The following is a 27,839-nucleotide window of genomic DNA, read 5'->3' as shown; positions in this document are numbered from 1 at the left end:
TTGCTGTCTGAAATGCGCAAGGGCAGCCAGCTTGGCCCTGCACCTGAGGATGCCCAGGTACTACGAGGGCAAGGAGAGGGCTGCCATGAGCCACTCACCCAAGTGCCCTTCTCACTGCACGGTGAGAGCAGGAGGAATGAGGACCCACCTGAGGAGCTGTGAGCAAAGCCTGTTTGGGAGCTCTTTGTTTCACCCTTTCCCACCATGCAGCTGCAATGTGGAGACCATGTCCTAGGTTCGTAGAGAACCAGGCATCAGTTACCAGAAAAGGTGGTTGCTCTTCACATAAGATATTGGATGGAAACCTGGCTTTATCCTTTATGCCTAAGCCTGGATCAGCTGCAGGATAGTTTTGTCCTGCAAGGGGAATCCACGGGTGTATTCTCAAAGACTAGTTGATGCCTATGAAACCACCTCTCCCAGAGGTTTATTGCATGGCTGAGATGAGAAGGAGGTCTCCAGCAGATGGTTCAGGGAACTCCTTCAGGCAACAGTCCAGTCTATCTTTCTCTCTAGAAACCTAGGCAGATTAACCTCACCGGGCCAACATTAGCTTTTGTGTATCTCTCACTACAGCTTTACAACGCAGGTTAGCTTAAGCTAACAGATATTTCCCCTCTCTATTAACTGTGACACAGAATTATCAGTTCCTCCTTTCCTTATAAACTTTTGTTACAGTCCTTTGTAGGAAGAAAACCTCTGTGTGTGAGTACATCTCCAAAATGGGGTTTGATTTCTCAGCACATTAACGCACTTCTTGAAAGGTTTATCTTCCACAGGTTGTGCTTTTGGGAACTGATGAATTAAATAAAATAAAAAAAAATCTTCTCCCACCTATCTTCTGGAGGTGTGAAGGTCTTGGCATGCTTGGCTAAGACAGTTCTGTTTATCTCCTCAGCATTAATTTGTACAAATACATTAGAAATCAAACACCACCACCACCCACCCCCCCAACAAATCTCCTTTTTGTCCTATTAGAAGAGCTCATCTTTTCAGGCCAATCAATGTCGGCAGCAAATCCATAAAAAGTAACAATATATAAAACATGTCATAGATTTGGCTCCAACAGTTTAATTAATTTAGTCCATTTGGGAGTAGATGACAAGGCTTTTTCTTCAGAAACCTTCATTGATTCCTTTTAAATAGTGCTGACAGAAGTGGAAGTAATTCAAATTAATGACAGACAAAGTTCTACTTTGGGTCAAGATTCCTTAAAGTTCAGACTATAATCAGTATTAATCCACCCAGATTTAATATTTATATTAAATATAAACAGAGTTGAGAGGTGTTTTTAGTGATAAATTAAAATAATAAGGAAGAACTTCTCTTCTTCCACTTCTCTTAATGTTCATATGGTTGGTTGTCTGACCTGTTGTCTGTGTAATGATAGAAAAAACCCATAACTTTCCCAAAGATGTTGAAGAGGAATCTGTGAAGAGAAGATCAAAACTTGGAGGATTCATAAATAGGCTAAATTATTTATTAGAAACTGCTTTGTGCCTGGAATTGAGAAGGATAAATCATTTCAGAGAAAATAAGAATTTCACTTCCTTTGATTATGACAGCAATTAATAGTTATTTGCATTATGGTAACAAAGTGGGTTTATTTGTGCACACACAAAAAATGGTGTTGCCTTGAATCTTAAACCTCTATTCATAAATATACCAAATTATATTTGTTTGTTGACACAGAATTATTTCATTCATTTTCCAAGGCTGAAAATGACACAGCTCCTCAGCTGAAGTTTGACTCAAAACATTAGTAGGTGGGAGAAAGACCAGCTTCACTGCAGCCTATTTTATACCCCCATTCCTCACCAGCACCTAACAACCAAAGGTAAGTGCCTTGGCATGACGCTCCTGCCCAGACTGGCAGAACTGAAGCCATTAGCAGCTTTGACACTTAACTGACCACCCACTTCAGGTTCAGAGGGGTCCTTCATTGAGACGAAGAGGACAGATCAGGGCTCCCTGGGAGCTGTGGCTTTCCCTTTTGCAGACCCAGGAGGACCTCACCCCTGCCGAGCACGTTTGAGCCACACAGATGCCAAATGCAACAGCAGTGATTTGGAAAAGACATTTCAAAAAATACTTTATAGTTTTAAGGATAGTTTGATACAAAGATTTCTTAAAGAAAACTACAGTATCCTCATTATTTGATGTTTTTTAAAATTCGAAAACAGTCAGGAGCTGAGCTTGAGCTGGGGCAGAAATTGGACTAGCTGACCTCTCAAGGTCTCTGAAATACTATTTCTGATTCACAACTAGAGAAAAATGAATTCTGCCCATGGAAAGAAAGCTTAAATTGTGAAGAAATTTACATAGGAGGGAGAGGATTTAAAGCTTTGCAGGAGGATTAAAATTTGCTATGAGCTTCAGCATAAAAGTGGTACTGTTAAGTGAAAAACTTTATACAGTTAAACAGCACCCTCGTCCTTCAGAGAAATACCATTTGCAGATAAGAGACACGGTCTTCCAGATCAGAGCAAAGGTCACTTTCATGGTGAGTTTGAACGAAGATTTAGACTTGCCTTTGGATTTTCATTTGTTATTGTACCTACCTGTTTCTCCACTTTCATGGGGGATAATTTCTTGACAAGACTATTGCATTAAGAAAACATGCTTGAAAAGGTGAAGGCAGCCCAGCGATAGTGCACAGAGCAATAGGAAGCACTCAGAATTTGAAGCAAGTCAAAGAAATCTCAGCTGTGCACCAAGGAGAATAACATATCGCTGAGATAAATTCCCTTGCTCACGCCAGGTAGCACAATCATCCTTCATTACGCACTTGGGCCTGAGTTTGCAAAGCGGGTAGTGATTCCAGTTGCCTGCATTTCTGTCACTTTGGGCTGACCTAGATTTGAAAGAGGGAGGGGGGGGAAGCGAGGAGTGGATATCCAGACCTTAGAGTAAACCTCCTGGGATCAAACTTTTGCAAGTCTGGTGTAGAACTATTTTGGGTTGAACAACATAAAGCTGATGCATTAAAAAACCACCTCCACCAGATAATTAAAGTTACATCTTTTTAGCTGGCCTAGAAGTTGGTCTTGGACTGACTTCATCTGTTGTGATGGAAAAACAAAAGCAAGGTCTGTACAAGAACAGATGACCCAACAGATTACCTCAGTTAGGGCACACCAGCATGTGAGGTAACAGCACAAGTGAAAATAAGTTGGGTACTGATACTTGTGTCACCTTTGTCTTCCCAGTTCAAATGACTTCTTTCTCATTTATTAACTCATATATAACCATGTTTATTGGGAAAGCCTTCAGCGTGACACTGGAGCAAGGCTAAACCACCTCCATAATAAGATACCTTCCTCCATGAGGCTCATGTCAGATAAATCATGTTGTCTCCAGTTCAAAACTGTAAAAGATGAATCCATCTTATTGTTTGCCACAATTCAAAATGCAGACGTGTCCTCAAATTATGCTAAAGCTTTAAGGCTTTCCACAAAAGATCTATAGCATAATCTGAATATTCAAGTACTGGTACACCTCTCTCTCAGCCCTGCTGCATAGGAAATGTTAGGATCAGGGAATGTAGCCAACAATGCCAGCTATCTCACACTCTCTTAAAGGGCTGCAGCAAGTCATGAGAATTCATGAGGAGAGCTGTTTAAAAAAATATATATTCTGTCTCTCATGGGAAAATGTTTATTTTTCAGCCCCCTCCCCCCTTTAAATATTTGTTTACCCTTGCCCCAAATCAAGATGTTGTTCATAAGATCTGTGACATTTCCTTTAACAAACCCACTGATTTTTGTCAGGTTAATCAGTGATTTTGTTCCTTTAAAAAAAAAAAAAAAATCACTTTGTTGGAATATGAATTTTCTGCATAAAACAGGTTTAGTAGTGGCAAAAAAAGAAGAATAGAACTAAGGCTGACCCTTTCCTTCCCCTTCTTCAGCTACTGCCAAGATTTGGGAGCTTCACACTCTCCTGTACTTCTTTAAAAGAAAGGATAAAAATAGCCCTAATGAGCAGCTCTGTAACTACAAACAGCAAGTATTTCAGTCAGAAAGAAACGTCACTGTTAAGCTTTCAGTGGTTGTTATATATAACAGCAATTTAAAAACATATAGTGTAAAAATGATGAAAGCTACCTTGACAGGGGTGCTTTTAAATCTGCAAGATTTATGGAAATATGAAATAAATATTTAGCATGTTGATTTTACATGCAAGAAGGAGTCAAATGCATGCCATTACCAACATCTGTCCTCCCTCCCCCACTAGTGTCTTCAAGGCAGTGAAACACATCTCCCTGTTGTACGTTTTCTGTTATTCCTTTGTGCCTGGAGACACTCGTACGAATCATTATTTAAGAATAAATAAATAAAATCTGGCGCTTTAATTGTGTGGCTTAGAAGAGTTCAAATGGAATTGAAAACCTATTCTCATCACCAGGTACATTGTGTAGTAGGCGACAGTTTCAAATATTAAATAATGCTGGAGACTAGGGAACACATATTCCCTGTGAATAGGTATGGAGTTAATTGAAGGCTGCCCTATTGTTCTACCACTGTAATCCAAAACACACCTGCACGGGCTTCCTTCCTCTTTCGATTCAGAAACACAACCATTTGTAGGGAAAAAAAAAAAACAAAGAAAAAAAAAGAAAAGGAAAGGAAGTAAAATGAAGGAAAGGGAGGGAAGATGAGAACAAGAGAAGAATCTTGTTTTTTCCCCATCATCTAAAAAGAGTTAATCAAAGTAAAATGTGTGTTGCAATATCAAGGGGGGGAGGGGAAACGAGCTTAAGAGATTAAGTTCATAAATGGAATGGAATTTAGCCACATGCCATTACAGTCAGTAATAGAGATTTTTTTTTTTCCTCCCCCAAACAAATATCACAAATAGAACCAAACAGTAAGGGATAATTTGGGGTGATAGTTCTGAAGTCCTCTATTCAATGTCAAGAGAATGCATGAACAGTGATGCATGCTATCTGGCTGAGAAAAGGGAATTCTAAAGTAGGCTCCGTTCTTCATGGCCAGACAATTTCTTTTTTGTGTTCTGCCAGAACTCTAATTGTAAAGCCCTTTTCAATCGCACCAATCAGCCATGTCTTTCAAGTTGGCTCCCCCCATTCTATTATTCAGCTGACAAGCAGTTATAAAAAGAGAGATTTTTTTTTTTCCACATAGAACCTATACGAAGATAAGTGACGCCAGATACATTTAAATTTTAAAACCAGATTCTTTCATAAAATTGTAGGTTGCTGCCATTCACTTCTTATTTTATCAACTGGCAACTGGAAACACTTTCTCCCCTTAAACAATAATAGAAGGAGATAAGCTAGTGAAATACCTCTGAGTAGAAGTACAGACAAAACAGAATGCCGCCAGAAAGGAACAGATTTTAGTCAGCCCAGAATAAAAGAACTGTAGAATATTTCATGCCATGGGAAAAAAAAAAATGACCGGCCAATTTCAGAAAACTAGATATCACATGTTTTCATGATTGATAAAAAGCTGAGGCTTCTGAGACTGATATTGTAATGAAAAAAATGGCACATAGTTCACATCTGGGGTAAAAAAAAAAAAAAAAAGAAAAAAGTGGAGGGGTAGAAAATCAGGCTGGGTGGAACATGTTTATTTTAGTTGGGTGGAGTCATATCATACCTCCTTCGTTACAAAGGCGTCTGAATTTTCTGAAGCCAGATCCTTCTCTTATCTTGAATTAGTAAATGGCTCATTTGATTTCAGTTGTCTTGTTTGAGACAGGCTCCACCAAAGAGCAAAAAAGCAAGCAGAAGCTGCCAGTGTGATTTACAACTTTGTGTATGTAATATTCTTCCACACAGTATTCCTGGATTATGGACTGTCCAGAGAGGTTTGCAAGACAGAGCTCCATGAGAATAAAACAAAAAGGAATATTAGGGAAGGTATCATCTCCTGTTTTCAACCTTCCAAGGTAAGATCAGCTGCTTCAGACAACCTTAGGATACTTGAAAATGTTAGATTGGCCATTCTGCTGACATGAGAGAAGACATTGGGTTTTCTGCATTAGTTTAAAGGAGAAGAAAGGAAGTTAAATGGGAATGACTGAAGATATTCCAGAAATAAGAAGTAACACCAGAGTACATTGAAAAATATTTTCAGGAAGAGAATTAACAAAATATAAGGAAATGCAACTGTTGGACCCTACGTATGAAACACGAAATGCATTGAAAGAAGACTAAAGGCCTTCTCCAGTCCGGAAAGAGACCAGAATTCAGGCAGGGGAGACACAGTCTAGACAGTATAGTTACCAATAAGCTATAGTTGTCATATGACCAGTCTTAGTATGCAAACCAAAGGAGTAGAGACAGTTGAGGAGTGATGAGGTATCATGGAAACCAAAAGTCTGAATGAAAACAAAACTCATAGTAGCGGCCAAGTTGTCAAGGAGCAACTAATAAGGACCATACCCTAGGCAAAGAAAATATTTGGACAAATGTCCTCAATATTTTCTTCAGTTTCTTCTTTAAAAAAAATCAGTATAAGGGGGAGAAAGTCTAAAAAGTTCAAGGAGCTTCAGTATGCCAGACAAATCGTTCAGTCACATTTTCCAAACATAATGCCAAATATTTATGTTTTTTTCTAATAAGAATATGCAATACCAGTATGCATCTCCTCAAAAAAGAAAAACAAAACTAAAACAGTCAAGCCTCTTAAAAACCCTCGTAGGCCAAAAGAAAAGGTTTACATTCCCGCATTTCCAGAGTTAGCTTGCTGAATGATGGTGAAGCCAAAGAGATGAATGATTCATCCAAGACTGCAAAGTAGGTCAGTGCAGATTCAAGAGCTTAAGGTTCCTAGTGCGTCCTTTAACCATTAGAAATTAATTCTTTGACAAAGCTGTCACTATGCAATTAGCTAGAGCAGTCTTACTTGCTCCTTTTTATTAAAAATTGGTTTCAGATGTCTTCCTGCAACTCTCCCCCTTCATTTTATCCAAGCAGAATATGTGTCTATCACATAAGCTGTTATCGGACCAGACAGAGAAATAGAAAATTGTATTCTATGGGTAAAGAACTCAAGTCAGATACATTACAAATTTAGAAAACAGCCAGGCATGATTGATTGACTGGTTATTCATCTGAACCCACTAGGAAATGCAACATCACTTTATCAGCATGCTCTCATTTCAGGAGTGCTACGGCTCTTGGTTTAAGTGAGCTATTTTTCCTCGAGAGTTTTTATTTATTTTTTAAGCAGAATTTTCTTGTACTGAGGCAGAGCCCCAGCAGAAATTAGCCTGCAGGACTCCATGGCTCTATTTCGCTTCTCAGCATTTCCCAGAAGGCTGTGTATGTGTTTTCTAGTTACCTTTCCATACTATTTTTAGGTGCTTAGGACAACTAATTATCCCTGTGCGTCACTGAAGAGTCCAAGTATCTGACTGGACTTGTGGATTTCATTAAGCGGAGAAGTAACTCAAAAGCAGTTGGTTCAGCATGTCAGTCTCACCTCACCCTTCCAGTACTAGAGACCCAACTGCCAGAACCTGTAGTGACACAAAACATCAGCTCAGAAAGAGCAAAAAGCCTACAGGAGGGAGGGTGTCTTTTTTCAAGGTTTTTCTTCACTTGTCCATCCCACTCAGCACTGCAGCATCAGCCTAATGCCTGCCATGTTTGTTTTCTTAAGTTTTCTATAGATTATGAAGCATCTTTATTTGCACGTGCAGTTTTATGTACTTCTGATGGTTTGACATTCAGCGTGTGCTGCACCACATCATGACAGACCCTTAACAGGACTGCCAAAATATAAAGGTAGTACAATGATTGAATCTTGTCAGTACACCAGTTCAGATACACAAGATATCTTATGCCAGTTTATAGATGATGAGTACAAAGACTTCTTGTGTTTGTGAATGAAAAGCCACTAGGGAGGAGTAGGAAAAGCTGTTTGTTAAAGAAAATTGGACCAGAAATCACAATATAAATCTCAAAAGATGGAAAACTACTTAATGAATTTGTTTTATATGTCATTGGAATAAAATTTTTGTTTCTCTAGCTGTGGCTTTCTTGCTAACAAACACACAGCAAGGAAGGACACAGCGCAGTCAAAATTTCTGAGACTTGTATCCTAGCTCATCCCATACCTATTTCTGTGAGTGGCGGGTGAGAGAGGCTCTGGAGGAGGGCTCTTGCCGGTTTTGCAGCCGAGCCCCCTCCATGCAGCTTCACACCACCCTGGAGCCAGTGGAGCCAAGTGACCACATCGCAGAGCCAGGGAAACACATTGTCCCTCACCGTTCATAAGCTCATACCTCATCTGAGACACTTCCTTCATGGCTTGGGGACAGCTACCACAGCTCCCAAACCAGCAGTTCCCAGAAGCATTTTCCCTTGTTAGTGGAAAAAGAAGGAATTCACAGGAGCAGGTAGGAGAGCAAACCTGACAAATTTTAACTGCATTTCACTTGCTGTCAGACTGAAAGGGAGGTATGTTATAGTTGGAAAAGGATCAGGAAGCTTGAGAGAATAAGATACAAGCCATCCATCAACAGCAGATATGGAATAACCCATCCACAGGAGAAGTGATCAGTATAATTTGATTTGTTGTCTGAATGATATGGAAGTATTTCCCCAGATACATTTAATCATGTAGATATTTTTGCTATCCATAAAAACTTGCAATGCTTTCTACAGTCCCACTTACAATCTGCCATTGGCTGCAGCAGTGACTTCCACAAGGAAATCATGAGCTGTGTGAAAAAGTATTTCTGTTAACTGCTTGTGAATGCCATTGGGTAACCTTTGCTTATACTTTCAAAAAAAACAGATGAGTAAAAGGTCAAGATCTGCCTTTTTACACTTACTTTGTATACATTATAGTGTTTCCTCATCCATTTCCTCTGACAGATTTTTAAAGTTCTCTCTTGACAGGCAAATCGGTATTTTCATACAATCTCAACAAAATTAGATTCACATGACAGCCTTCTTAATGCTGACTAACAAGCATGCTAACCATGCTAATGCATTTCAGGCAAACGCATGTGACTATTTTGTAGTCCAGAAGCATTAAGACAGGGCCACAGATAGCATTATTTACTATGTCCTGGGCCCATTTTCTTCTTCACAGCCTATAAACACTGTGCCTGTCAAACCCCAGCAGTGTGGTAGCATGGTATCAGGAGTTCTCTACAATGAGCAATTGAATGTCATTTGAAAGTGGCGTATTTTAATTAGCACGATTCTAGACACCACCAGCCATCTTAAAACTGCACAAAGCAGTTGTGACCAAATTGTATTTGCTCAGTATTAAAAAAAAAGGTTTTTCAGGAACATTGTCTACTACATAAAATTAACATTTTGCTAGATTTTTTATTTTTTTTAAAGTATGAATGTGTTCCAAATAGTTAATGACATTTCTCTGTCATGTCTACAAATTTATTTTTATTTTTTTGCAGAACTGTCCGAGCTGGTTATACTTGTCCTTAGTGTTAATGTAACTATCTTTGTGTACACCCAGTGCTATAAACTGTTTATAAACACGGAAAGGGAGCCAATGGGAGCCTTTACCATTTAGGTCCCTGCTGCAGAGTTAAGCCAATGCTATGAACTTTTGAAATTCCCAGCCTCAGAGCAGCACAGGGCATGTTTTAATGAGCATCCACAGTAATAACGGAATCTGATCTATGCAAACAAATAATGCTTAATAAAACAATTGCATCATGCATGAGAAACAGCTGTGGCAGCAAATACTCTGTGGTTACTTGTGCAACAAGGAAAGTTTAAGAAAGAAGAATTAGGCACAAAATGTTCAGTAGGTCTCAATTATTTCTTCCTTTTTCTATAGCATAACTTGAATACTGCAAACCTAAAACCATTTCACAATAGCATCTGGTACATTTCTGTTTGTGGATGACATCTAAAAAGAGAAGTTAATCTGTACTGTACCAGAGTAATACAGTACTGAGTATTCTTTTTATGCGTGTATATACATACATATATGTATCAACAGTGGATGCCATGGTCATGAACGCTTTCAGTCAATCTATTTTCTTTCAGTAAAATCCTAAGCTAAACATACGGACACACATAAACACTATGAAAAGAAAAATTGCACAGTAATATGAATCTATGCCAACACTCATTGAAGGCAATGAAGGGGCTTTTGGGAAGCGCTTTATCCCAAAGCAGAGCAGTCCGCGCAGCAGAGCCAGCACGCGGATTCACAGGGCAGCTAGGATGGCACACTGTGAGGATCCCGGCAAAATTAGGGCTTGGCTTCCAACTCTGTAGCACTACATATGAATGCTTTCAGCAATGAGTGCCAACAGGCCTTCTAACCCCCTAGGATGGAGAAAACATTTCGGTCTGGAAGAGCTAAGACAAGCTTTAAACATGCACCACGTGGAACAAAGTATGCAACTGACACCCAGGAAGCCACAGGGTAGCTGCAGAGCCCAAGGAGCATTTTTATTTTGGTGGCATGTTAATATGGGGTGAGAAGTGCTTTGGTGTCTCAGATTTTGACTTGTGGAGACTTTGAACTTTTGGGAGCATAAAGCAATCTTAACTCAAAAGAAAAAAAGACATTTCACCAAATTAAATATCACATTCTTCCACCACTAAGTGGAGTAAATTAACTACAAATGTTTTCATACGAAGGAGAGATATAGGGTATGACCATCTAACCTATTTTAGCTATCTTCTCAACAGTACTGATAACACTGATTACATTGACTAGACTTAGGGTGACTAACTGAGAGGAACATTAATGTCTATGTCTTTACCTCTTGACAAGCAGAGTTGTCATTTGTTTACAGTTGTGATCCAAGTCATATAACAACATACCACATGCTGCCAAGGACATGTTATAATGAAGGACTATTAACACAAATGTTAAAAAATGTTTTCAAGAAAGTAATTTCCTGCTCAAGTATATATAGTATTCGACTTGGCAAGGAATTTTCTTTCAAAATGATTTTAAAAGGAAAATGTAGTTTCCGTCAAAATGCATTCATACTCCAAGGACAAGAAAATAGTCTCAGTTCAGATGAAACAAACATTTTGGTCTGTTGAACTGAACCAACATGTGTACTTATGTTTGACTTTGTACTCTGCCAATTTCTGATGACAAGATGTTCTATGGAAGCTGCTCTTTGGATGGCTCGTGCCCGTGAGCCTCTCCTGCAACCTCATCTTGTCTGACCTGCATTTCCTACGTCATACCACACAATCGTTCTCCTGGGGCCCATCAGGAGACAGTAAGATTTCCCTTGATTCTGTTCGCACCTAGATTTGCCCACTTTCTCATTCTTCTTGTTTTTCTGTGCCCCAAACTAGGAAAGCTCTCATCTTGATTGCATTTTCTGTTTTTTTACACCATGATGAACAAACCCTCCTTTTCTGTTTCCCCACTTTCTATAAATAAGATCTAACAATTCATTCTTCTCAGTGCGCATTAGTTTACCTTTGCAAAAGCAAAGGTAATGTTTCTCTCTGTATTCCTGATTTGAGAGTGTTGTTTCTCCAAACAGGTAACCAACCAGGTAACAAGGGAAGAGCAGAGGTGGTACTGCTGGTCTCACAGATGTTGACGAGCTTCTGCTGCATATTCAAGTTCTCCTGTGATCACAGCAAAGGACTCCCAGTCCTAACAGCTCATAGTGGTTCCTAAGGATCGAGATGACCCATGGATGAGCCTAGAAAAGGGTTTCAGCATCAAGAATTTTCAGTATGGTATCTTTTGAAGACCTCCCCTTCCCTGTCATTCATTCATTTCTTTTCCTTTAGGGATGGATGGGAAGCAGAATGAAGTCCTGGATCTTACATAAGGCATGCAGTCATTCCTTTCTCCCATGGAGGGAAAAAAAAAAAATAAAAAAAAATCATTGCCTTCTCACACTGTGGCAATAATATGGGGCAATATGCATGGCTCATTCATTCCTTCTCTGGACAAGCTGTACCTTGCTTGGCAACACAAAGGCAAAGGGAAGTGTGTTCTTGAATTAAGAAATTAGAAATAGGGTAATTTAATCAAGCATCTCATTCAGGAAGAATGTTTCAACAACAAAAGCAATCCTGGAAATGAAAATTTTGAAGATATTTCACAGAGCAACTACCAGTGACTGGTAGGGTCTCAGAAAACTGCTGTTGCATTCAGTTAAGGGCCGCCATTTGCTGTGTTTTCCTCCCACTCATACAGTCAGCAGTACCAGTCTATAGCTCCATCTCTACACTACTGATGTATGTGAAGCATGGAAAAAATTAGATGACGGAAAGAGGAAGTTTGTCTTGATATCACTTGGTAAATGAGATACAAAGGTCGAACAAAAAAATTCATGTTTCCTTGACCTGTGCTTTGAATAGTATTATACACATTTAATTAACGATTTTCTCCTCAAATGTCCTCCAGATTTCCTTAATACAACACACAGCTTCTATGCCTCAATACCTCAAGACATAGTGGGGGGGGAAACAAAAAAATATTGTTACATCATAAGGTGCAGCTTATCAGTGCTTAAATGAAAGGACAGAAGCCGTATTAAAAATGAGTATTAGTGTGTACTAGGTTATGCAGCCCTGTATGGAATAAAATATTTCCATACACTTGAAAAGATCAATTAGGATTAATTTAAACTTTGGTTTAAGTACTGTGCAAAGCTTAAGGTTTCTGGTCTAAATGATTTCATTGAGGCCAATACCTGGCAGTGAGCCAGAAAGAAAGAACAGCTGACAGAGCTATGGGCAAAAAGGGAATATTTTTTTAATGTTTTCCATGGCTAAGGAAAACTTCTCATCCCACACAAGACAAAAGAGACTATATCATAGCTCTATGAAGGATAAACTTTCTAAGACTTGTTGAGGAGAAAATAGGGGGAAAATGTCACTCTTCCTCGGAATGGAAAAATTTACTGTGGTTTTCCAACTTTGCTTATAAAAAGCTCATGAGTTCCACGCATTTTTAGTCTAGTATTGGGGATCACTAGTCTAACTAAAGCAATGTCTGACTAGGAGCAGTTTTGTACCCACTGCTATAAAGCATCATATTAGTAAAACTAATTAGAATGTAATTTTGTTTCAGAGAAAAATAAGTGTTTTTTTTAATTTTATTTTAAAGTTTTTAATAAATAACCCCTCACTCTTCCCTTTTAAATATCTCTTTCAAAAAGAATCCTCCTTCTTAATTTGCTTTCCAGAAATTAAAAAAAAAATAGTTTGATATTGAACAAATAGATTAAATAAAATATTTCTCCTAAGTTTCTGTGCTGTTGCAAAAATGCCTGTCTTTTAAAGAAACACTTTAAGTAATTTAATTTTATGATTCAGAGTATGGATGAATAAGAAACAAACAATACACCAAAATACTCAATAAATTCCATATTTTCTCTCATAGAAAGACTGTCATTGGAATGTAAGTTAAATACACTTTTGATAAGCACAAAAAGAGTTTAAAATTCATTAATGCTTAAGGTCTAGACAATTTACATAAAGGCACTTTCCAAAGTGTCACATTACCAGAGCTCTTCCATACTGGCACATCTTGCTTAGAACAAGAAAGTATTAAAATGAAAGGACTGTTTAGCTGGGGGTCAGGGGTGATGTGGTATGCATTTAAAAAAAAAAAAAAAAAAAAAAAGATGGCTTTTCAGGTCCTTGCTAAGACTTGGAAGTTATTGGATCTCGCTTCCACTCGTGGTTAAGATTCTCAGACAGACCAGCAGATTGGCATCCAGTTGGATGACGGATGTCAGTCTTCCCTGATAAGGGAGGAGGAGGAGTTGCATTCCATATGTGTAGGAGGGGCTCAGAGCAGGGGAAAAAAAAAATAATAAATAGAGGTATGACCTTTTCTCATAGTGATGGGAGAATCTCAAATGCAATCACTTCATATTGAAAAAGGAAGAGAGTTTAAGTTTTAGTTTGTCCTTTTATATATGCAAGGCGAGAAGAAAAAAACCCCATTGCTCCCCAAAATGTAAAGTCAGCATAAATTCACTGAGATTTCACAATAAGATTCTCTCAGGCTTTGCCTAGAAAAAATAAAAGAATTTTCTAAAACTTTGCTTCACTGCAAAATTGAGTGCTTTCGACTTTGTTAGCTCTCTTCATGCTAAAAGAAGGTCCTAGCTTTTACTTGTGAAGGCAAATCCCAGCTAAAGGGCATGAAAGTAGAAAACTTGCTAGTCACTTCTGTCTATTTGATTTCTCACCAGGACTTTTTTCATTTTTGTTTTTCTCCAGAAAACCCTAATTTCATTTTTTATCTCAAATGAAGTCCAAACATACAGATCCTCACAGAGGCGGCCAACATAACTCTGAATACACCAAACCCAGCCTGATTTTATGTATTTTGCATTTTGAGATAAAACTTAAATGTTGACTTATAGCTACAGTGTATACTTGTTAATCTAAATAGCATTCTAGCTCTGTTGTCCCTTAGCCATGAGACATATTCAAAAAAATTAAAGCTTTTGAAAATAAAAATAAGAATATTTATCTAAATATTTCTAGTATTGATTTCCATTTCATCCCAGTTGGTGGATTATTTCCAGCAGTTCCGCAGGATGTTTTGGAATCTGGATGGAAGTTCATAGTACTCCTCAGCTGAAGGGGTAACGTTACTGCGTTAATGACTTTCCCCATTACCAAAGAATTTCTTCAGGGTCCTGGTTGCCATGAGCCTGTGCCATGTCTGTGCAAACATGCTAAATTCATCCAGTCCATTCAAAGGACAAGCATTCAAACTAAGCTGCATTTACCCTGTTGGTCATCATCACCACCTTCCTTAGTCACTTTTCCCTGACAACTTTGGTTTTGTTGAGATTTAAAAGGTACCATTTTAAAAGCAATACTCCCTGGTACACTATGCTGCACTTCAGCTTCACTTTTCGGTGTCTCCTGACAATTCCTGTGATTTTCATATTTGTGACTAGAGCAACACTGTGAAGAATACAGTGGGCAGGATATCCAACTAAGTCACAGTTAAGATGTTTAAGATGAAAGCAAAATTCAGAGGTCAATACCTTCCAGGTGAAAGAGGGATAATTTCCATCATGGATTCTAGAAGAGGAATATTACATGTTGCTGGCCAAGTACTATATTGGTTAAACACATCTAGTGCATCAAGCAGTAAACATGTACCTGGAGAACAGTAAGTTGGGTACAGATATGTAAAAAACACAGGGAAAAATGAATTATTTTGACTCCGGATCAAGGAACAAACTGTAGAATAGAAAGACATTTTGACAAGCAGATTGCAGACCAAGACAAACTGAAAGCAGAGTAAACCGCAATATGGGTTTACCAAGAATTAACCGGATCACTTTCTAATAGCTGCCAGCATGAGCAGCACTTTTCACCACTCTCTCTGAGCAACGGTTCACTCTGCCTTGCACTGGCACTGAAACTCCTCTGATCAATTAGTAAAGCAGCGCAGCTCACTTAACTGGCACGTTACTCCTTTTCTAGGGAGTCAGGAAAAAAAATAAAGTGAAGTTTTCTGAGTTTAGCAAACTGAGTCAGCTGGTCTTTCAGCCAGGTACACCAGAGCTGAAGCAAGCAGTGAGTCTGCAACTGCAAAAGTAAAGCAAAGCAGGATGTCACCATTCTGTAGCCACAAACCTGAGATAAAACAACTGATTTCGGGGGCGGGGGGGGGGGGCGGGGAGGGAAGCACAGAATAGATCTAATCTTGCTGGGCTTCAAGAAAACATTTGATATGCAAAATTAGTTCAAAGGAAAAATAGCACAAGAGTTAACAGGGAGATAACGAACAGGCAAGTGAGGAGACAGCAAAGGTTGCAATTTAGCTGGCTGAGTGGGTTTCAAAAGCACAAACAGGTAGGGGAATGAGGTATCTTTTCATCTCTGCATGCACAGTTCTTCAGGCTGTTCTTACAATGGTGGTTGTTACTTTGCCTGAGGCAAGTCTCCAGGTGACAAGGGAGGAGCTGCTCATAAGGGCACTTGGCAAACCAGGAAGATGCACAGCATTTCTCTAGGACAATGTTTCTGTAGCTGCTACAGCAGTTGGGGGGAAAAAAGTGTTTAGGGAGTGCCCGAGAGCGCAAATTTGTCTTTAAATTAATATGTTAAAAATAAAGGGCTGGACTAGCTTACAGGTCCTTTTCTATAACGCTATGCTTATGCAGTCTGAAACACCTTAATCTGATTTGAGCCATTTATCCCAAGAGAACTCAACCTTAATAAACTTGGAGTACATTACTATGTCTGTTCTATTGATTTTTTTCTTTTCTTTACCTCCTATACCCTACCATACATGTCTATTGTGAAACATGCGATGTTTAACTCCTATATGGCTGAAAATTTGTAGGCAGAGGGTAGAAACAAAGTCACTGGTAAAAATAGAAGAAAGATCAGTGAGACTGAGATGTCTCTTTCCCAGAGCTGTACAGTATAACCAGGTTTCTTAAGAGCAAGTCCAGTACAACAGAGTCCTTCCACAACATTGAAGTGTGTTAGCTCATATGGTTCTTGACTGTAGAGAAAAATCTCTCAGATGATCATCCAGGTGTAGGAAGAGATGTTAGTGAGGTTTTTGCACTAGCTGTGTTGATGCTGAATTTGGCATCAGTAGCATCCCTTCAAAGCATGCAGCCCAGTTACTCCTGAGAGCACAAACACACGCCACACCGGGAGTTCATCTCTATTTCTGCCAGTGCTCCTCCAGATGTGGAGGCCAAGGCTTTGGAGAGGCCCTTTGCCTTTGCTTGTGCTGCCACTATCTTATAAACACATGCATCCAAAGACACTTCTCTTGAAGAAAGTGACTGTATTAACCTCCCTGTAGAGCTCAAGAGCTGAGCAGCAGCACAGGAGGTGTGAAGTGACACAGGAAGGGCAGTGGATGGAGGATCAGAAATAAAACTGCCCAGTGATGTCAACATCTTAATGGAAAGCTAAAAGCAAAGTAGAAAAAATCCTGGTTGACAAAGCCAACTAACTTCATTTCAAGACAGGCAGCCTATGAATGCAGGGAACTTTACGGCAAACTAACCACTGTTAACACCTTATTGATGAAGCCTTTACATTGTAGGCAGCTTTTGTTAGGAAGAGAACTGTAGTGCCTTGCCCAGCAGAGACCTGAAGGCAACAGAGGAATATATGGAGATGAATATCCAGATGACACGTGACTACATGAACTAAAGGCTAGATCCTTAACTGGAGGAAGGCAGCAAAACAACGACAGACCAGCCTAAAGACTTTAAACTTCTAGTTCCCAAAATAGGGGATTGCAATATGAAGCCACAGTGTTGCCACGGGCCTTAAAAAAAAAAAATCTGTTGTGGGGTTTGAGGCACAGAGTAGAGTCATGAGCCCAATAGCACTGCTGGCAAAAAGGTCCAAGGCATGGAAAGGAGGATTAGCTGGAGAAATATTTAAAAATCCTACCTATACATAACACCAAGAATTAATTTTCTTACCAAGAAGCGAGTTTCTCAAACTACGTTTGAGCTGCAACCTGTGTGGAAACAAGCTGCAAATGTAACCTGATTGAAAAGTCTCAAACTAGGCAGATGTTATTGGCCCAACACATTTTAACAGGCAATAAAATAGAGGCTTTGGTTACAGATCATATAGCTGAACAGTTTTTCAGTACTTCAAAGGCCAACACTAACATGGTGTGCTCCATATATCAGGCAGCATGCTACAGCATTTTGTTCTGGATTAAATTCTTTTTGTTTCCATCAAAGTAAATAATGAACTCTAGCGAAGTGCAAAAAAAAAAGTAAATCAGAACTATGTTTTTGTTCACAATTGTTAAATGGCATAAGAAAAAAAAGTGTCATTCATGACTAACACTGTTGTTTCCATGTTATTTCTAGAGGTTCAGGCATCAGTCTTGACTTTCGGTCACGAGAAAGTCGTCATGCAGGACGTAATACAATTCAGAGCTTAAGTTCCCTGTAAAATCTTTTTTTTAAAGAGATCTCAGATTTTCATATCTGAAGATCTATCTTTAAAAGCAATAAAGTCTTTTTTATCCAGCCAAGTACCATAAATATCCAAAACTCTCAGTTTGAACATTGTATGTAATTGACGTTAGAGAAATCAGTTTCCACTGGCATGACATCAGAGACTGTCAGATTGGGAAATCAGGAGGATGAGCTTCACACTTGCCAATTTGTGCTGTTAATCTGTGTTGAAAATTTTTTCTTAACAATACCATCACGATCTCTAGGAAAAGAAAGTCTGTTGGCCCACATCTGACTACTACCTAAGAACAGACAGCTATTGTTAAGGCTTTTTTTCATTGTTTATAATCCTGTTTCATACATTCTGCTTTAGGGTCATCAGTCAGGCCACAAGATTGTGGCAACAGGCACACTGCCAGTTGTGCCTAACAGTATGAGTGTATAATTGCCACCACCTCAAGAAGAAAAATTAAGGGAAGTTAGATGTTCTTCTCTAAAGAAATTTCTTTTGAGTCAGCTTAGTGACACTCTCATCACTGTTTCTTCCGTTTTTATAACTAATGTAGCAACAGAGTATTGCCATTAAATTAGCCCAAACAGAGGAAAACTGAACCACTGGTCCCCGTAATTACCATGAGTATCACCTGTGATACCAAGACTGCAGCTGAAGATGTGCACACCAAGCAGAACACGTACAGTGTACATGTCCCCAGCCCCACAGCGCACTGCCCCAAGGAGCCCAACTGTTTTCTTCCTCTCTTCCTTGTTGTCTCCCACTAACCTCTGTGCACTGCAGTATTTCCATCACAGGTCACACCACGATACCAATCCTCCCGTCCCCTTTCCCAGTGTGGCCCAGCTCTGCCCAGTCCCTCACAGGCACACAAGGAGCAGACAGTTTTCTCTGACTTGCCTGCAGCCCAGGGAAGCAGAGAGCAGGCAGAGGCGTGCCCCATCGCGGCAAGGACCAGAGTATCTCAGAGGAGAGGCATTACTAACCTCTGGGATCTTCCTCTCCTGAGAGCTGGGAGAAAGAACCAGATAAAGTAGTTTAACTGAGGAATATAAGAAGTTATGAATAGATATATTTTTAGAAATAAAAAGCTTTTCTAGGAAGCACCTGCTTACTCCCTAGCAGAAGCCAAACACTATAACCTCTTGAATGAATACACATGTAACCACTTTTTGAACCCCCAAAACCTTGGCACTGTTCACACATTACAAGTATAGCTTGTACAAAAACTTTTGCAAGCCAATGATGCAGAATGAATTCTGTCTATGAGAGGGGGCTAGTACAGCCCAACCAGATGTGGCTGGAGGACAGAAAGCCTGCAAAGCAGGAGACCTCGAGCAGACCTGCCTGTTTGACCTTGCTGCAACAGCATATCAGGGCCACGACAGGTATTTACTCACAGTGGCTTGAACTCTTTCAACTCCCGAGCAAGCAGAAGATGACTTAGTTGCTTTGCCTCACAGCCTGATCAGGTAGTCACACTTGGAGCACCATGCTGCTAAGCAAAATGAACAAGGACAGACAAATAATTTAATACAGACCATTTCAACCACTGAGCTGAGAGACAATAAATAAGTGGGCCCTGAAAACAGTATTGATTTTTCTATACGCTAAGTACAATTGATGAAAAAAGCCTAGCTATATTTAAGTTTGTTTTAAATAATGTACTCCAAACATTATTATTATAAAATACTTGCTCATAGCTGTAATATTTATTTGAAGTGCTTCTTTTAAGTTTCTCCAAAACACTCAGTGCAAACAGAAAAATCCCTTGAAGACTGTCAGAAGTCAAGCTTTGTCTTTTGTAGTCATAGAAAATCTTTCAACATCATTAGATAGTATAGCCCCCCCCCAGCATTAAAATAATAAAAATCCACAGGATCCAAATCTACCTACAAGAATTCTTGTGCCTACTATACTGTGCAGTCAACCCTATACACAGTACAACAGTTGCATAAGGAAAGACAGCAACATTACCCAGCAGGAGCACCAGGCAAGAAAAATACTTTAGCTAAACATTGCTGAAAAAAGAAGGAAAGAAACACAACAACAACAAAAAAACAGCCAAAAAATACCCAAACTCAAAAAAATTTGCTACTCCCTGTAACAGGACTTTAGGTTGATCTCCAGCCTCAGACTACTACTTTAACTAACAATCCTCCAAATTAGCTAAATTTTCACAAAATCAACCAAAAATTTCAGGCAGTCTGAAAAAAAAATAAACAAAAAAATCCTACCATTCACATCAACTGTGAGCAAGAACAAATTCAAAGGACAACACACCACTCTACCTTTGCTTAGGCAAGACCACCTACAACACCTACTTCCCACTCACTATCCTCCAAGCTTGTCAATTTGCTCTCAGTTGTTATTTCAGTCTATCAGCTGGGGCTTATGCCTGGCAACTGATTCTTCACACCTGCATGCTGCTTTCCACATTATTAAGAGGCCACACTATTTTTCATTGACTACTTACTCAACAAGAGTAAAAATATTAGAATGTGGCCTAAACCAAACATAGAGTAACTGAGTGCTTATTTCTCATCTTGTTTACTAATGCTTATTGTGATGATTTCTGTTACATATTCATGAAATTTTAGGCTGTGATAGTACACGCATTGCACTAACCAGTACATAAAGACATAAAATGAAAACATCTTTACTGAAAAAAAAAAAAAAAAAAAAAGAAAAGAAGAAACAACAACAACAAAGACAGCTGAAAAATCTTTGTCCTGGTTGGCACACTATCAGTGCCAAATTTCAAAGCATCAAGAATTGCTTAAATTCCCAGCTGTTACAGCAGAAAAGCACATGAGACAAGCAGAAGATTAATAAAAGTTAGAAGACAAGAACATAAAAGAGAAAATGCAAAGTCAGAATGTGGTAGGTGCCAATATGAACAAAATTAGAGTAATAATTTGGATAGGTTATAGGCCAGAGATAAAAGCCCGATAAATTCCCAGAAAACCAGATTACTGAGAAAGCTATTTGAAATTAAAAAGCAACATAAATCAAAACTGAATGAATGACATTTGGATAATATTATTGCACTGATTAAATTAACTTTTAGTTAGTAGTATAGTGTGGTAAGAAAAAGAGATAAAATAACTATAAAGTATTTGTACAGCCATAAACAAAACAACTGATGAGCCTGATGTGAAATTCTTCCTTTATGCGTTTATCATCACTATAATGCTAAATTTTTAAAATACTATTATTTAAGACACTGTTCAGTTTTGATGGTCAATGCTGATGTGATGGCCTAGGTCAATGTCGAAATTATTTGCCTAAGACAGTTCAGCTGAATATTGAATTCATTTACTTTAGAATTGCTATACATGAAATATCAATATACTCCCAGTTGTATTTCTTAGCAGTCAGGTTTGCAATAAATGTTGCTTTAAAATTAATTATAGAGAATATGAATAATCAGCAAATTTGGCTCTAATAATGTAAATATTTTCATCCCAAACTATTTTCACTTATTTGTATTAAAACAGTATCACATGGCTTAGCAATTCAAACAATGCTAACCACATATTTCAGATTCTGAATATGAAATTACCATAACTGATTTTTGAATCTTCAGTAGCCTATGAATTATTTGCAAATTATTTTCAAAGAATAAATATATTAAAACTAATTGTAGAGTGTTCAGATATATTTCACAAGCATAAAAAGATGCCTAATTTGTCATCATCAATTATTTCCTCCAACTTTTTCTGTCAGCTTTAGTTAACATGAAGCCGTAACAGTAGTAAGAATGAGATTTGTAATATTGTTTTCTTCCTGTGCAAATCAGACCGATGTCAAAATGCTATAGCTTTCCATTCACTTCTGATCAGACTCTTTGATATGGTGGCAAAAGGTTGGAATAATGCTGGCAGTTAATGACCTCTGTGATACATAATTTAGGCATAATTTGAGCGATCTCTTAGTCCAGCCTAGAGAGGATAGATACTTAAGTCTCAGCCGGGGACCAACAACTGACCACACCAGTAGGCAGCCTAGCAGGAAAGCTCACATTTCAGTGTGAAGAAAAAGGACTCTGCTGGGAGATTTTCCTAAACTTGTCACAGAAGATATGAGATTCTTATGACATAGTTCATCTGTCCTGATATTTCTATGCTTATCATCATTGTATAATGGGTTCTTTATTGTGACTAGTTTTTATACTTATGTGCATTGAGGACTAGTACTGGGGCTATTTTTACTTTTATTAATAGTTTTTGAGATGCTTAAAGAATTTTGGTTCCGTTGCAGATAATGAAAGACAGCAGGTTTCTGCCTGGAGGGATTTTGGATGTTCAGATCAGACTCGTGAGGTCCAGTGCAGACTGGAGGTCATATGAGCAGTCCTCCCATGGGCAATGAGGAAGCTCAGTGTCAGCTCCTTGCACTCAGGCAAGCAGAGGGACTGTGCTGCTGGCAACACTTCTCCAGGCGGGTGGGATGGGCAAGGCAAGAGGTGAGCCCACATCTTCTTTCCCCTGTGCACCCATTCTGGGCTGCTGCCCTGCTCTGATTTATCTATTTGTCTGCCTATCTGCAAATATATTAATAAATAGGAGGTAAGTGGGTGACGGTTTTGACCATGAAACAGTTGTGGCATTGTGGTTCCTCCTTGACAGCAGCTCTCAACACAACAGTATTTGTGGTGTTAAGGAACAGATCACCATGAACATTCATCCTTTTAGGGGAAGGGTAATGGGTACAAAGCTGAAGACAACTGCTTTTCGAGCTGATATACAGTAAGCAGATATCTCAAACTGAGTTGCTATTTGCTGCCAAGCGTGAAGGCTCCAAGGATTATATAATAGAAGGAGTTAGAGTATGGTAGCTCTGAATACAAAAGTATTTTTGCTTTTTATCCTGGTTTCAGCTGGGATAGAGTTAATTTTCTTCCTAGTAGCAGGTATGGTGCTGTGTTTTGGATATAGGATGGGAATAATGTAGATAACAAACTAATGTTTTGGTTGTTGCTAGGCAATGTTTACACTATGTTAAGGACTTTTTGGCCTTTTGTTACTGCCCTGCCAGTGAGGAGGCTGGGTGTGCACAAGAAGCTGGAAGGGGACATGGCCAGGGCAGCTGACCCAAACTGACCAAAGGGATATTCCATACCATATGACGTCATGCTCAGTATATAACTTGAGGGAAGCTGGCCAGGGGATTAGACTGCGGCTTGGAAATTAGCTGGGCATTGCTGCTCTGCGGGTGGTGAACAGTTGTGCTGGCCATTACTTCTTTTGTGTATTCTTTTATTATTATTATTATTATTATTATTATTATTATAATTTTCCTTTTCTGTCCTATTAAACTATCTTTGTCTTAACCCATGATTCTCTGATTCTCTCCCCCGTCCCACTGCATAGGGGGAGTGAGCAAACAGCTGTGTGGTGGTTTTAGCTGCCTGCTGGGTTATAACACAACAATTTTACAGGAAGCATTTTCATCAACTAGCTATTAATGTTTAAATACAGTAATTGGAAAAAAAAATTCTCTTAGTTGATCTCCATTCATCTGGCTTTTTTCTTCATGAAAAAGTTCTTTTGGAATCCCATTAAGTCACATGAACAACTGCACTAAGTTGTTATGACAACTGGAATTTAAAAAAAAAAAAAATTATTTTTCCACAAAGTGTTATTAAGACCAGGTAAGGATGACCTTGAATAATAATAGCTCCTTATTGTTTGGAGAGGATATTATATCTCAAACTTTAACACTGGGCTTTGCTTAAGCCAACAGTTTTTTGTTAATATATCAACAAACTTTAGAACAAATGGAAAAGAAATAATTTCAGTTTTGCTATAAATTCTTAAATTAGACTTTCTAGCCAGCAGCATCATATTTTAGTAGCAGGGATTCTATACTTAATGCTTAGGTGATTTGTAGTGTGCCTAGTAAAAACAGACAAGATCAGTTTTCCAAACTGGCATAAATCTAGAGCAAGCCTGCTGATTTCACTGTTAGTATAAATGCATAAATGAGAAAAAAACAAACAAGCTCCTAATATCTAAAGGAATATTTTTATCCTGTAGCGTAAAAAAGCCTACCAGTCCTTGATCTATTCTAGAGTGATATCTGCTGTATCCATCTACTGACATTGGACTTGCATCTCCTTTACTTGGGTAGTGTAATACTTTCTCCAAGCAATACTCTCTTAGGAACTACTAGAATAAAATGAGAACAGAAATGTAATCACTCTTAATAGCGCACTTAATATAACAAAAAAAATTTTGTAAATTTTAATTTTGTAAGACATCGGAGCCTGCCGAGAGGCAGCAACTCTCTTCACAAGTAAGTGATAGTTCTGACTGTAGCATTTCTATGCCAGTGGACATGTCACCAGAGAGGACACAACTTACCTCTCAGATCCAGGCTGATGTCTCAGTTCTGCAGTGTGGTCTCACAAACATGGTCCCTGGCAAAAAGAAGGTGAAGTTTCACACTGCATAGTAATCCTGGGTTGATGCACTCATGCTCCCTGCCTCTTGTTTCTGCCATATTGTAACAACAGAGTATGTTGTTACATCCCAGCAATGGGATCATGAAATGGATTATGTGAAATTTAAAATATGTAATTTTTTTACTTTTTTAAAAGTGGGACTGATATTTTTATTAGCCTGCAATGTAACTGTTAGGGGAGTATTACAGAAAGAACTGATGTGTCTTGAGAGCCTCGTCTCTCTGTGAATAAATGAGAGAAGCAGGCACCTCCAAACAGCAATTATGAATGCTACATTTTACACCTGATGCTTCAGTCAAGTGCTCAAAATCATCTCTTAAAAGCACTGATTTCCCTTCTATAAACATACAAAGACATCACCAAAACTTCTATAGAGCAAATCTCCCTTCATCCTCTCTGCTTATCAATTCCTCTTTGAGGTGTATAGCACTCCTGGGAGTGTTACAGGGACAAATATTTTAGACATTGTAAGTTGCTGAGATACTGTGATAGTGGAGAGAAAGTGCTATGGTGTATGTCTACATTGACATTTGGGATTAGGCCTGAAGATCTCCCTTAGCCTATTTGAATGACCAGTCTTAGCTCCACAGAGTGACAAGGATCTTCCAGACACAGGAATCCACATTCAGACGGGGAATGTTTTTCTATCTTGCTTTGCAAATGGCTGCAGTAAACAATCGAGAGAAATGTTTCAAATCAGTGAAGATACAGGTTCTCACATAATTAGGAAAAAGGATGACATTGTGCCTTCTCCACCTTGGAATACTCTGATATGGGTTCCCACTAGCTTCCTCAGATGTACTATATGTAATGTTGGCACCTCAAGTTTTAATTCTTTTCCTTCCCCACAGGCTGAATAATTTAGCTTCTGGGTTTTTTTACTTTTCTTTTTTGTCATCTTCTGAAACATTGGAGACAAGCCACAGCTGGAAATGGGATGTAGGTTCATGTCCTGGTGCTCTTACTGACATTAGATCCCCTCAGATCTTGAGATTAAAGCAATTAGGACTTTGGGTGGAAGGAAATAATGTCTCCCTGAGGTCAGATAGGTGGAGACCACTGCTTTTCTCTTTTGGCCTCCTTTGTAGCAGGGATTTGACTTCCCTCTTAGCGTCACCTAGGAGGTTTCTTTAGTAAAACATTTACTGGTAAGGCTCTTAATCCTGCCTTATTACCTTCTGTGGCAAATTACAGTTGTGGATTTTAGTCTTTTACTTCAGGGCTAATGTTTCCTATAGGCTGCTGGTGAATATTATGAAGTCTGTGATGTTGGGGCTGTGTCATGTAGAAGAGAATCCTTCTAAAGTAGACTTTACGGAAGTTATTTCTCCCCGTTCCAGGGAAGTGGACTCAATGACCTGCAAGGCTCTGTCCAGTCCAGTGCTCATACCTCCCTGCTGATGCTAGAAAAATGTCGAATATCACTCCAGGTTAGTATTGTATCATTGGAAATGCTTATGAATTGTGATGTTCAACTAAGATGTTAACATAGATGCCCTGAATATTTTTGATTGGGACTTCAACTTTGGGGGCCTCAGCTTAATTGCAAGGTTTAGATACTTATTCTAAATTGCTAGAAACGGAACCTGGAAATAACTGAAAATTAATACTTTGACATAAAGAAACCATTAACTTCATGCTGGTGTAGGGAATAAGCCTGCATAAATGATCAGCCTTACATTTAATTTCATTTCAATCAATGAATGTTCAGTAATTAAGTTTACGCACTTGAGAAGGAAGCCTGACATAAGGTAACCAGATTATTGCAATAGAAATGACTCCAGGTCTGGTCCAACTCTAGTTAAAATCAGCAGAAACTTTCCAAATTGGAGTTGGATGAGACCGCAATAGTATAAATCTAGACTGAAGTCAACCGACTTACTTCGAATTCACAGAGTTAAAAGTGAGACTAGAATTTTGTCCCCAGTGTTTAACAGCCACAGTAGAAGGCAGGCACTGATGTTTCACCTTAGGTAGAGTTTTTCTCTGTAACAGTGATTAACAGATATCCTGCTTAGTCACTGAAGGACCTCGTCACTGGTGCAAGCACACTTCCCTCAGTGCTTGCTTAGGCACTCAGCGTGGCAGTGACTAATTTCCTTTGTGAGTCTGGGTCTCGCTGCTGTCAGCAGGGAACTGTGGAAAAGCAGCAAAATTACAAAGTTAACTTTTGTACAGATAACAAGTAATAAATGCAAAAGGTTGAATTCCATAGAAAACAGTCACTTGCGGAAGCTCTGGACAGTCCCACTTTACACAGGAAGAACAATATATCAAAAAACCCAACCCCAAACCTCACAAAAAACCAAACCCAAAACTGTATGGGAGAAAATTTATTACACATTTTAAGCAGGAAGTAATAAAGTAAACAATATAAATAGAGCAGATAAGCAAAGAACAGTCTCAGACTAACCACGGCACTTTAGTAAATCCCATTAGACAACTATTTTCACCTTTAAGTAACTGAGTGTTTTAAAAGCCTGGGCCTCAAGCACTCAAGTTTTATTGAAAGTGAATGGGACGTGGGCTTTTAGATTACTCAGGATTTCTCAGAAATTCCACTCACCATGCTTACCTTTGGAAAAGTTTTAAAGGTTTGTATGAAGTCCTATAAATCAAGGAAAACAGAGTAACTAATGTAGAACTTCAGCACACAGCAAGAGAAATTGTATTAGGTGTCCCCAAAGGAAGAGACTTGGAGGAAAAGCTTAACATATAAATGCTCTCAAAAACCTCTTAAGATATATATTTAACTGTGATGTTACAATTAAACTCATGAAACTTAGCTTTATGCCTGTAAACAGCATGTTCAGCACTCAAGCATGAGAGGAGAAAGGCAAGTCAGTGCACTGTTTTGATTTTCTCCGGCATTCTTGAAAGTAGGGTGCTTCAGACCCAGCTTCATTCTTCCTAACTCCGGAAACTTAATGGGCTGCCTACATAAGCAATCTTGTCTCTATAGTTTCTCCTTAACATTAACAGAGAGAGGATTAATTGCACATCTCCATCTTTTCCATTTGCTGTACAAGCAAATGGCTATATACCATAGCTGCCCCATGCTCCTGTGATAGGTTCTGCAAATAAGTACCTTCAAGTATGTTGGATGAGTTTATGCTGAAGTTAAATATATAAGGAAATATATTATATCATAACAACTACCATCTGGAAGTTATCATTCTAGGAATTTCACTCTATTCCATTTATTTAACACAGCAAATTTAAGCATAATACACTGCTTTGCTCACATACTTAATAGTTTACTAGAAGACCGACCTAAAAATCTCTCTCTTAGTGGAGTGGAAAAACCCAGAAATTTGGAAGTTCCACTGTAAGACCCAACAAAAGGGACTTTTGTAAGTAACACAGACATGTTCATATCTTGTTTGAAGTAAAATGCACTACAATAATTAATTTCAAATGTTGAATTTAACAGGCATTAGTATAAACTTATCCACTAATAGTTAGTATCTACTATTA

The 27,839-nt window shown here is 38.7% G+C and overlaps 1 long non-coding RNA gene across 10 annotated transcripts in view; it reads right to left on the bottom strand.

Annotated features, from left to right (window-relative positions):
* The window catches only part of LOC142600614 (uncharacterized), a 105,337-nt gene that overhangs the window by 6,587 nt on the left and 70,911 nt on the right, over positions 1-27,839 (bottom strand). For 3 of the 10 annotated variants that reach the window (XR_012834192.1, XR_012834202.1, XR_012834200.1), the window contains exons 3-6: positions 26,331-26,498; positions 24,262-24,317; positions 19,294-19,391; positions 18,794-18,904 (exon numbers count right to left, since the gene is read on the bottom strand). This is a non-coding gene — a long non-coding RNA (uncharacterized LOC142600614). Of the gene's footprint in view, positions 1-18,793; positions 18,905-19,293; positions 19,392-24,261; positions 24,394-25,577; positions 25,766-26,330; positions 26,499-27,839 lie in introns of all 10 variants that reach the window. The other 7 variants (XR_012834194.1, XR_012834193.1, XR_012834198.1 and 4 more) reach the window with 7 other exon arrangements.

The sequence above is a fragment of the Balearica regulorum genome, chromosome 2, assembly GCF_011004875.1.
Source record: "Balearica regulorum gibbericeps isolate bBalReg1 chromosome 2, bBalReg1.pri, whole genome shotgun sequence".
In the NCBI taxonomy this organism is placed as follows: domain Eukaryota; kingdom Metazoa; phylum Chordata; class Aves; order Gruiformes; family Gruidae; genus Balearica; species Balearica regulorum.
This window is presented reverse-complemented; position numbering and strand designations above follow the sequence as displayed.